The following is an 11,703-nucleotide window of genomic DNA, read 5'->3' as shown; positions in this document are numbered from 1 at the left end:
GACATGTAGTGCAGCGAGCAACAAAACGCTCAACATCCTGTCTCATCTTTGGCCAAAAGAAATGTGTACCAAGTATATCCTCCGTCTTCTTCATGCCAAAGTGCCCCATTAATCCTCCTCCATGCGCCTCCTGCAACAACAAAAAACGAACGGAGCTAGCTGGAATGCATAGCTTGTTAGCACAAAAAAAAATCCATCATTAACGACGAACTTGTTCCATGTTCTACCTTCTTTACAATTCTGCAATACATCTTTAAATTCAGCATCATGCACATATAGATCTTTGATGGTCTCCAAACCAAATATTTTAAAGTCAAGTTGTGAAAGCATAGTATAACAATCAGACAATGCATCAGAAATAACATTTTCTTTACCCTTCTTGTGTTTAATGACATAAAGGAAAGTCTCAATGAATTCAACCCATTTAGCACGGTTCAGTTTTGCTTGACTTTTAATGTGTTTCAAAGATTCATGATTAGAGTGTATAAAAAATTCTTTGGGCCATAAATAATGTTGCCATGTTTCTAAGGTCCGAACAAGAGCATATAATTCTTTATCATAAGTAGAATAGTTCAGAGCAGGCCCACTCAATTTTTCAGAAAACTATGCAACAGGTTTGTCATCTTGTAATAACACACCTCCTAATCCAATTCCACTAGCATCACATTCAAGCTCAAAAGTTTTATTAAAATCAGGAAGTTGGAGTAAAGGAGCATGTGTCAACTTATCTTTCAATAGCGTGAAGGCTTCTTCTTGTGCGGTACCCCAAACAAAAGGCACATCCTTCTTTGTAAGCTCATTGAGAGGTGCAGCAATGGTGCTAAAATCTCTCACAAAACGCCTATAGAAACCAGCGAGTCCAAGAAAACTCCTCACTTTTGTAACTGATTTGGGCTGCAGCCAACTCTCAGTAGCTTCAATCTTGGCTTTATCAACTTCAATTCCCTGTGGAGTAACAACATAGCCAAGAAAAGATACTCGGTCGATGCAAAAGGTTCCCTTCCCAAGGTTACCAAACAAACGTGCATCACGTAGAGCAATAAAAACAACATGTAAATGTTCCAAATGTTCTTCCAAAGATTTGCTATAAATCAGTATATCATCAAAATAGACTACCACAAATCGTCTAATGAAAGCACGTAAAACTTCGTTCAATAGTCTCATGAAAGTACTAGCTGCATTAGTTAACCCAAAGGGCATGACTAACCACTCATATAAACCAAACTTAGTTTTAAATGTTGTTTTCCATTCATCTCCCAATTTCATATGAATTTGATGGTACCCACTACGCAAATCAACTTTGGAGAATATTGTAGAGCCACTCAATTCATCAAGCATATCATCTAGCCTAGGAATAGGCTGACGATAATGAATAGTAATATTATTTGTGCATCTACAATCAACACACATACGCAACGTACCATCCTTTTTAGGCACTAGTATAATAGGAACAGCACAACGACTAAGAGATTCGCGTATATAACCTTTGTCGAGCAGCTCCTGTACTTGACGCATAATCTCCTTCGTCTCCTCTGGATTGGTACGGTATGGTGCACGGTTGGGTAGCGATGCACCGGGAATTAAGTCAATTTGATGCTCAATCCTCGAATAGGTGGTAATCCCAGTGGCACGTCTTGTGAAAAGATGTCAGTGAACTCCTGCAAAATGTTAGTGACAGCAGGGCGCGAAGAGGAAGGCACGTCCTCGAATAAAAATAATGCCTCTTTGCACACAAAAGCATAGCAAACAGATTTGCTAAAATCTAGCTCATCAATATCAGATTTTGTGGCAAGTAAACATGCACTTTTCAATTTAATTTCAGAAGCAACAGTAGATGGTTTATTATTAGGTTTCATTTGTCGCTCAAATTCTTTTGCCACAATCTCACTTTCACTCTTATTTTTCTCCTGTTTTGCTTTATTAGCTCTATTAATATCATCTTTCAAAATGGCATCAGAAGTCAAAGGAAGCAAAGTAATATTTTTATCCTTATGAACAAGAGTATACTAATTGTTTCTACCATGGTGTACATAATTTTTATCAAATTGCCATGTTCTACAAAGTAATAAGCAACATGCTTGCATTGGTACCACATCACAATCAACATAATCCGCATATGCAGAGATACTAAAATGCACACGAACAGTGCGTGTTACCTTAAGCTTGCCGCTGTTGTTGAACCATTGGATGTAGTAAGGATGTGGATGTGCTCTTGTGGTGAGAGATAAATTCTCCACCATCTCCATGCTAGCCAAATTGTTACAGCTCCCTCCATCTATGATGACGCGAACAGAATGTTCCTTCACAACTCCCTTTGTATGGAACAAATTATGCCTCTGATTCTGCTCAGCTTGTGTAACCTGCACACTCAAAACACATTGAGCAACTAAACATTCATACCTGTAAGCATCTTTAGCAGCCATGTATTGCGTCTCATGATCAGAATCATCTCCACCGTGTTCTTCACTTGTACTAAGAGCCAAAGTCTCCTCATCATAGTCACTAGCAGACTCATACCCACCATCCTCAGCAGCAATCATCAAACGCTGAGATTTGCATTCTCTCGCATAATGACCTCTTCCCTTACAACGATGACAAATAATATCACTTGTGTGCCCTATTGATGACATGGAAGAAGAATAGCTCTATGCAGGCCCGGAAGGTGTGCTCTTGGCAGATAGTGGTGGTTGTGCCTGCTTTCTTGTATCACGGCTGGAGGTGGCACCTGATAGAGGTGCTGGTGTAGTGGAAGTAGATGATGCACGTGGTGTCCATGATGAAGGTCGACCTGCAGAAAAGTTAGTTCGCGCCAATGCCTGTCGATCTTGCACTTCACGTTCATCTTTACAAGCAAGATGGAATAAACGAGTAATATTATTATACTCAATATACTCTAGAATGGTCTGAATCTCTCTATTTAATCCACCCATAAAACGTGCAAGCATAGCTTCATTCTCCTTAACAATACCACATCTAATCATGCCAGTTTGTAATTCCTGATAATATTCTTCTACAGAATTATTTCCTTGTCTTAAGCGCTGCAATTTTTGAAGTAATTCACGTTGATAATATGGTGGAATCCAACGAGTATGCATAGCAGTTTTCAAAGCAGCACAGGTAGCCGGAATCAGATATAATCTACGATGTTCAGACCACCAAACACATGCAAAACTAGTGAAAGCACAAACAGCGGTAGGAACATGTCTCTCCTCAGGATATTGTAAACATGTAAATCGTTGTTCAGTTTCTAACTCCCAAGTAAGATATATATCAGGAACATATGTACCCTCAAATGGTGGAATATTCAATTTTAGTTTAGGAAGATGGTCATGATCTCGTACCCAAGGTGGTGCAGCCCTACCATTGCGATGATATGCATGAGGATGACCTGGTGGTGGTGGTGCTGGTGGTTGCACGTAGTTCTGATTTTGATCAACCTCATCCTCATAATGGTCCTCCACCTCTGCAGTAGTAGCAGGAGCTACAAAAGCATCAGCAGTAGGTACAGTGGCACCAGAAGTTTGACCAGGCTCAAGGGGAACGCGCTGTGCTTGTCCCACTTGATTTGGAAGGCGATGTTGTTGTTGTTGTAGAGGTGCGACAGGTGCAGCGGGCGGTGGTTGTGGAAGACGCGCAAGCAATTCATTAAACTTGTTATCGAGCTTTGTTTCAAACACCTTCTCAATGCCATCTATCTTCTCCATGGCTTCTTCAAATCTGTTTAGCACATCTTCCACCTGTCCACTCATCATTTGCTGAAACTTATCACATAACTCTTTGTTCGTCATGTTCTTCCAGTCAGTCTCGTCGGCTTGTGATCCTGCCATGGTTAGCAGCAATAGAAACACACAAGAATATGATCCTACAGACTACTAGGAAGTGGTGCTGGTGTGTCACAATTCCACCAAGCGAATCTCAAAATCTTACCAGTTCTTACCAAGCAGCTGGTGGTGATCGGCAACCGTTGTTGTCAAAACTCTCAAAAGCTTGGATAGAGCGATTGCCAGGGAGAGTCAAATGCATGACGCAGATATATGTGGAGCCGGGAAGGCATATAATATGGTAGTAAAAAGGGTCAGCAATAATCAATTTAGAGATGGAAAGTTGAATAAACGCTCAACGACGGTACTATGCTGGTCCTAGGCTAGACCGTGCTAGAGACACGAGCCTAGAACACTAACAAAATCAAGACACTGCACGTAAACAAGGGAAAAGCACACTCTAGAATTTTTTTTTGCTCTGTTTTTTTTGTGCTCTTTTTTTTGCGAAAAAACACTATAATGGCGAGTGTCTCAAAACTCTTCTCAGGTCAAAATGACAGGATGGGCACGAATTTTTTTGACTATTTTTTTAAATCAGGGCAACGACGACGAAAGAGTGTGACAAAAAATCACTATGATGGCACGTGGCTCAAAAGACTCAGAAAAGCTTAAAATAGGATAGGGAGAAAAAAATTGCCCGCAAAACTTTTGGCCTAAAAACTGCCCGGGGGTCTCCAGACTTTTTTTTCCGAAACCTACTCAGGCTAGGAAACACGAATCGGAAATTAGATGGATCTCGAAAACAAACCTAATATGAAAGGAAGTCGGATTGGTGGTAGATATATGGTGGTAGGATATGGCAGCGGTGGTGGTATATGGATACGAATCAGTGCTGGTATATAGATACGGATTGGTGGTGGTATATGGATACAGATCGGTGGCGGATAAGTGGTGGTGGTAGATGGCAGGGAAGATGATGATGGTGCAGCGGTGGCGTGACAACTTATGACCAGAACTCGAAACTCTAAAAGACTAGATGCTAAGACCACCAACTAGACACGACGATGCAACCGCAAATTCAACAAAGCAAAAACACTAAAAAGATTATGCAAAGGCTCGGATTGGTTCGGATATGATGAATTAACCCTAATTTTTTTTGTGGCTTTTTTGTTGACTGTAGGTATGAATAACAGACATGATCTAAACTATGGAAAACTATAAAATCTCACCGAGCAACCTGGAAATTTGATACCACTTGATAGAGGCGAATGTGTCCCGATGTTTCGATGAGATGGTGGCTGTCATTTTCTGTGGGAGTCGACCTTAACGATCCGACTACGAACGTGCATGACGTACCGCCTTAGCAATCGTTAAACCAACTTCCGAGGGGTTATTGACCACACCGGAGCACGATCAACCTGACCACGAGGGTCTGTTTCCTGTGAGCAAATGAAGAACAAGCAAGAAACTGAGATTACAATATGGATATTGTGAATATAAGAGGAAAGCTTTATTAATGAAGGTGGGGTTCTGTGACGCCTTTGTCTGGTCGTTGAACACAAACGAAGTACGCGAAGTTGCAGCTATGGCGAACTTTTAATCTAAACAAAACCCAAAGTCTAAACGATGTCCTAAGGGCTGTATATATGGAGGAAAGAGGGGGGGAATTTCGTGGCCCTTGGAGGAGGGGTCCAAAACCAACCCTAACTGTTTCCCCACACATACGGACTCTAAAAACAGCCTATAATCAAGTATTTCGAAATTACATGGGCTTGGCCCAATAATAAGGTGACGCAGCACCTAGAATAGCCTCTGGACGAAAATTATCAAGTGGCATCTTATATATTTCTTCCAAGGCTTCATGCACTCATTATGGTTGCTTGAAATCATCACTTGAAACTCTGTTCTTGTTTCCCTTACGCATGCCATCAACTCCATGCTTGTTGTTGCTCCAATGTTCATCCTTCTCCAAGCTAGGCCCTTCATTTTAAAGCAAAACAAACATATCCAATTTAGGCAGCATCATATTCTGATGAACATTAGAATCATTACCAAGAAACAAAAGTACCTGGTAATTTAATTGGCGTGCGTGAGCTCTTGTAATCGGTCCAGTATGTATAGTAGCAGGGGTTGTGGGTGTAACAATGGTATTGATGTCTTCATCACCATGCGAGGCGTCATCTATTTCTAGCATGTTTGTCATTTTTCTATTGTTGAAAACCAATAACCGACACGTTTGTGGTTGACTCTTGCCACATGTATGCTTGAAATTTCTGGCCATTCTTCGTAAAAGGCATGAAAATTTACTAAATACCATGAGTAGGGTTTTCCAGACCATTTTTGTGCACTTCTTCATGCACCAATTGTCTGAATTTAAATTGTGCGCATTAATGCCTAAAAATGCACACAATGGAGTAAATATAGTTAATGAGCCAGGAAAAGTGCAAATTTGAACACAGTGCATTGGAGGGGGTATGTTGATCGTAGGAAAAACCATAGGACAAACATGGAAGGAAATTCGGATTCCCCTTCGATCTTGGTGATTTTTTCAACGTCCCCAACGTATCTATAATTTTTTATTGTTCCATGTTATTATATTATCAATCTTGCATGTTTTATATGCATTGTTATACTATTTTATATCCTTGGGACTAGCCTATTAACCCAGTGCCAAGTGCTAGTTGCTGTTTTTTCCTTGTTTTTGTCTTCTACAGAAAATCAATACCAAACGGAGTCCACCAGGAAGAAAACTTTTTGTGGACTTTTCTTGGACCAGAAGACACATAGGAACCTTCTGAAGGGGGTCAGAGGGGCCACCAGTTGGCGACAAGCTCAAGAGGAGCGCCCTAGGGGGCTCCCCCAGGCTTGTGGCCCCCCTGATGCTCCTCCAACCCTAATGTTTGCACTATAAATACCCAAATATTCCCCGTATACTAGAGGGCACACGAAAAATACTTTTTCGCTGTCACAAGTTTCTGTCCTCGTGAGGTCCCATCTGGAGGCCTGTTCCGGTACTCAGCTTGAGGGGGATTTGATCACGGAGGGCCTCTATATCCACCTTGTTACCCTTTCGATGATCTCTACTCCTAATGTCTGAGTTGGTTGAATAGTATCCACGATTTATTTTCGTCTGATTTATTTTTGTCTGATTTCTTTTCGTCTCACCTTCCCTCCCAATAAAAACTTTCTTCACATTTGCAAACTTTCCTAATCAGACACATTACAAACGAGAAGGTAATGATATCACATTATAAGCAATAATCCTCATTTTCATGAAAACCAATTTAAAATCCTAACTTTCCTAACTCATGGATTCTTACCTTTCCTATTCTCTGCTCCTGATTAGGCAGTTGGTAGGTGATATCGTCCCTTCAAACCCCCAAACCTCGATCGAACAAAGGCTCCCCCACGATTCCTCAAGACTCCGAATGAAAAAAAAATACAGGCAAGAAAAACCAGCGTGAGCGAGACCTACGAACCTCTGCCCCTCTCCCCTCCTCCCCAGCCGCGAAGTGAAGCCGGTCAGCCGCTGCCCATCGCATGCGCCTGGGTTCCCGATGGAGCCCGCGGCCTACACGTCATTGGCGAATAGGTGAAGGGCGACCTCGGAGGACCTGAAGCTGCGGCTGCAGCGGAGGACGCTCGAGACCGTGCTGGAGCAGTGTGGTGATCCGAACGACGATGAGGAGTGGGAGGTCGGGAATCCGGGCTAGGGACGCGACGGCTGAGTGGCGACATCAGTCACGGGGAGTGGTCACCCTCGGCGCTGGAGACGGAGTCGTCCGACGGCGACAACGAGACAGACAGGTAGATAGATCTCCCATCCTGTGCATCGCCTACCTTTTTTTAGATGTTTTTTGAGAATGTGCATCGCCTACCTTGTCGCGCTGCCATCACGGAGACGCTGCCGCGGGCGAGGGGGAGGAGGGCGTCCGGATCCGCTCCCGTCACTGCTATCTGGGGCCGGAGAGGGAGGAGCTGAGATCTTCATAGTGTTCTGGGTGACAACGAGGAAGGAGGGAAAGGGTTATGCATCCAGCGATGGCGCGGCCGCCGATCCTCTCCATCATACTGCCGTCCGACGCAGGGCATCCTCAACATACAGTCCCACACCATGTAGGTGTCGCATCTCACTCACTCCTCTATCCATCTGCCATGATCTTGCTTCGCTACTTGCATCCACGAGAAATTGGTGGCTATATTTTATTGCGTCGGGAGCAAGAATGTGTTTTACTATCTTGCCAACGAATTATATGTGCCGGTGTATATTCTGCAGAGTTCCCTCTCTTCAATAGAGAAGCTCAGACCAATTGTTAGAATGGAAATTTCATGTCTACTCCAATGAACATCAAATTATTATCTTTTATGTGTGCACACTGTATATTCTGTAGTCTGCACACATCTCAGAAACTTTCGGGTGCCTGTTTACTACTCCTCCTGTAAAGAAATATAAGAGCGTTTATCTAAAAGCTTCCTTCCATGTACTTTTGGCATAGCTTAGATTTTCGTTGTCACCTCTCATTGGGAATTAGGGGATGTCCGACAGGTCAAAGCATTTCTGTACTGATCTGTGTTTTGGAGATTATGAATTTTCTAAAATTCGTTTACTTAAGAATCCAATCTTCCAGTGTTTACTGAATATAATGTGATGTCATTTGCATACTTTTGGTAGTTTTAGTAAGATTGATCACATAGATGGTTCTACATGGATAGAGATATCCACTTAGTGCACATTGTGCTAATAGTTTTGTCTTATAGGACACTACTTATGGTAATTGTTTTGTCATTTAGCACACTACCTATGCTTAAATAGTTTTGTAGACATTTGAAGCCTTGGCTGAAAATGTTCAAGCTACAAGGAGCATGATGAAGGATATGGAAGTTGCAGCAAAAAGATTTTTTGATGCTTCCAATTATTTAAGCTACTATAGGAAAATCATTTGTTGGATTTTTGGATCAACCAAAGCATCAGTCTAGTGTGAGGTGTTTACCTAATGATGAATGTGTTGTTAGCTGAATCATTCAATGCTAATTTTATGCATTGATAAGTGAAAAATATCAGTCTTAGGCAAAGGCGACGCCAGCATCATTACTATGCTGGCAGCATCATCGATTGGGTGCTGGTATTGCAGTTATATATATTACTATATATTTCCTCTACTATTTCATTGTATGATACCTTTAAATCTCTTGGATATCTGAAAGAACAAAAAAATGAAAGCTTAATTCCTTATTTCATGCAGTATTCTGCTTTTCTAGAATCTGATGTGGGCACTACTTGCATAGGAAAATGTGACCTTTTCAATGTAGAATGGCTACCAAATCCTTCTGGCCCAGTCAAGCTGTCGTTTTATAAAGATAACAAGAACTGGATGAGAATGGTAGACCAGACACCAGGTATCTTGACTAGAAACCTAATAAGCATGATCTGCCCCATTTGGTGAAGTTAGATTTCTAGCTGCTATGAGGAGCAAAGCATGGGACTAATCAGTAACTTCATTCTTTGTAGACAAGTTCAGTCATTGATTTGCATGTTGTCTAAGGCAAATAATACAGCATTACGTGACTCCTCCTTTTAGTTCTCCTTTTCTCATACTGAAGTGTTGTTGTTAATGCTCACTTTGAAGCACCATGTCTGTATGGCATTTACTTATTGTTTATGTTCAAATGCCCTCAAAATAGCATTAAGATGTCCTTACAAAGTGTTCATGTGGTCCCCGTGATAATGCCTTTTGAGAATGGGTTGAGAGTAGGTCCTGTGCTTCAGATAACTGAATGTCCAGTAATATCATCAACCTTCAGCGAGCAGCGACTCTAAACTACATCGCCTCAAACGGACCAAGATATATTGATGTGTCCTTTCATGTGCTTTGTGAGTTGAATTTTCGTTGGTCTCGACCCAGCATGTATCTTCACTTTCAGTTGTCGAACTGTAGACTATGAAACTGAGAAAGATGTGAGGCTTTTGATAGGTCAGGTGTTTTTACTAAAATGTGATGAGGACAGCAATACCATTGTTACACCTACAAGCCCTACTGCTACATATACTAGACCAATTACTAGAGCTCGCGCACGCCAACTAAATTATCAGGTACTTTCGTTTCTTAGTAATGATTCTAATGTTCATGAGAATATGATGCTGCTTAAATTGGATACATTTGTTTTGCTTATAAATGAAGGGCGTGGCATGGATAAGAGGAATGAACACTGGAACAAGGCAAAGCATGTAGATTATGGAATACGCAAGGGGAACTAGAACGAAGTTACAAGTGATGATTTCAGGACTTTGAAGCCATCATAATGAGTGCATGAAGCCTTGGACGAAATATACAAGATGCCACTTCATAAATTTCGTCGAGAGGCTATTCTAGGTGTTGCGTCACCTTATTATTGGGCCAAGCCCATGTAATTTCGAAATACTTAAGCATAGGCTGTTTTTAGAGACTGTATGTGTGAAGAAACAAGAGTTAGGGTTGGTTTCGGACCCCTCCTCCAAGGGCCATGAAATTGCCCCCTCTTCCTCCATATATACAGCCCTGAGGGCGTCGTTTAGACTTTGGGTTTTGTTTAGATTAAAATTTCGCCATAGCTGCAACTTCGTGTTCTTCATTTGTGTTCTATGACCAAACCAAGACATCACAGAACCCTACCTTAATAAATAAAGCTTTCATCTTATATACGCAATATCCAGATTGCAATCTTAGTTTCTTGCTTGTTCTTTGTTTTATTGCAGGAAATAGACCCTCGTGGTCAGGTTGATCATGCTCCGGCATGGTCAATAACCTTTCAGAGTTGGTTTAGCGATTGCTAAGCCGCGACGTCCTCGCACGTTCGTAGTCGGATCGTCAAAGTCTACTCCTCCGAAACTATAATCACCATCTCATCGAAAAACGGGACACATTTGCCTCTATCAAAATGTTTGATTCTAAAATAATGTCCAGCAATATACGGGTTGTTTGCTAGCTAAGGGACCATTTACAAGGTTTTGGAGAGTTGATCGTGCTCCAGTGTGGTCAATAACCTCTCGGAGTTGGTTTAGCGATTTCTAAGACGCGACGTCCTCGCACGTTCGTAGTCGGATCGTCAAAGTCTACTCCTCCCAAACGATAATCACCATCTTATCGAAAGACGGGACACCTTTGCCTCTATCAAAATGTTTGATTCTAAAAGAATGTCCAGCAATATACGGGTTGTTTGCTAGCTAAGGGATCATTTACAAGGTTTTGGAGAGGGGATTTAGTGCCTTGCTAGAGCTAGAGAAATAGATAAAGATTATTGGGAAGGATCTTTGCAAGCATAAAGTGAATCTTTCGCAGTTTACTTCTTAATATTGTTTGGCAAGTACAAGATTTTTATTTCTGAAAATTATATCCTCAAGCTAGATTATCTCGGATGAAAAATATATTATCTGTCAGCCACGGATTCAGATATGTTAATACGGGCAAAGGAAAGTCAAAATATTTCATCTCAGGGAAATATTATGAAATTAGTGAAGTTGTATAATATTTACTGGACTGATCGTGACACTTCTCATATTGTTTGGTACTTTACTATCTTAAATACTTATTTTAATCATGAGCTAAGCTGATGATAGGCTGCACGCACGCGCCCCGTCCTTCTCTTGTCCAATGTTCAGTGGCCGCACAACGTTTGTAGAGGAAACAAACATGAACGACCAGGTGAATTTCTTCTAACCTTTTTCTCCCCTTCTAATCACTCCTCATTTTCTCTATTCTTTCTAGCCATCTCCTTTTCTATCGCCGTATCGATCTCTAAACTCTATTCATCTTTTTTCTTCCTCTTCATCCAATTGTTGTGTTCAAACCATGCATGTCATAGAGCATCACTTCCAAACTATTAGACGTGTGATGGACGAAAGAAGAGGGTTAATGGTTATCATTATCATTTTGCTTGATCCTATTTGCCATATTTCCCCTCAAAG

General features: G+C 41.4%; 1 long non-coding RNA gene across 1 annotated transcript; it reads left to right on the top strand.

Annotated features, from left to right (window-relative positions):
- Positions 1-6,872: 6,872 nt before the first annotated feature.
- LOC123097411 (uncharacterized) lies at positions 6,873-10,464 on the top strand. Its single transcript, XR_006447167.1, has 2 exons — positions 6,873-7,877; positions 9,048-10,464. It is a non-coding gene; the product is annotated as an uncharacterized lncRNA (long non-coding RNA).
- The last annotated feature ends 1,239 nt before the right edge of the window (positions 10,465-11,703 follow it).

Source organism: Triticum aestivum, chromosome 4D (assembly GCF_018294505.1).
Source record: "Triticum aestivum cultivar Chinese Spring chromosome 4D, IWGSC CS RefSeq v2.1, whole genome shotgun sequence".
In the NCBI taxonomy this organism is placed as follows: domain Eukaryota; kingdom Viridiplantae; phylum Streptophyta; class Magnoliopsida; order Poales; family Poaceae; genus Triticum; species Triticum aestivum.
The sequence above is the reverse complement of the archived record's forward strand: the minus strand, read 5'-3'. Positions and strand labels throughout refer to the sequence as shown.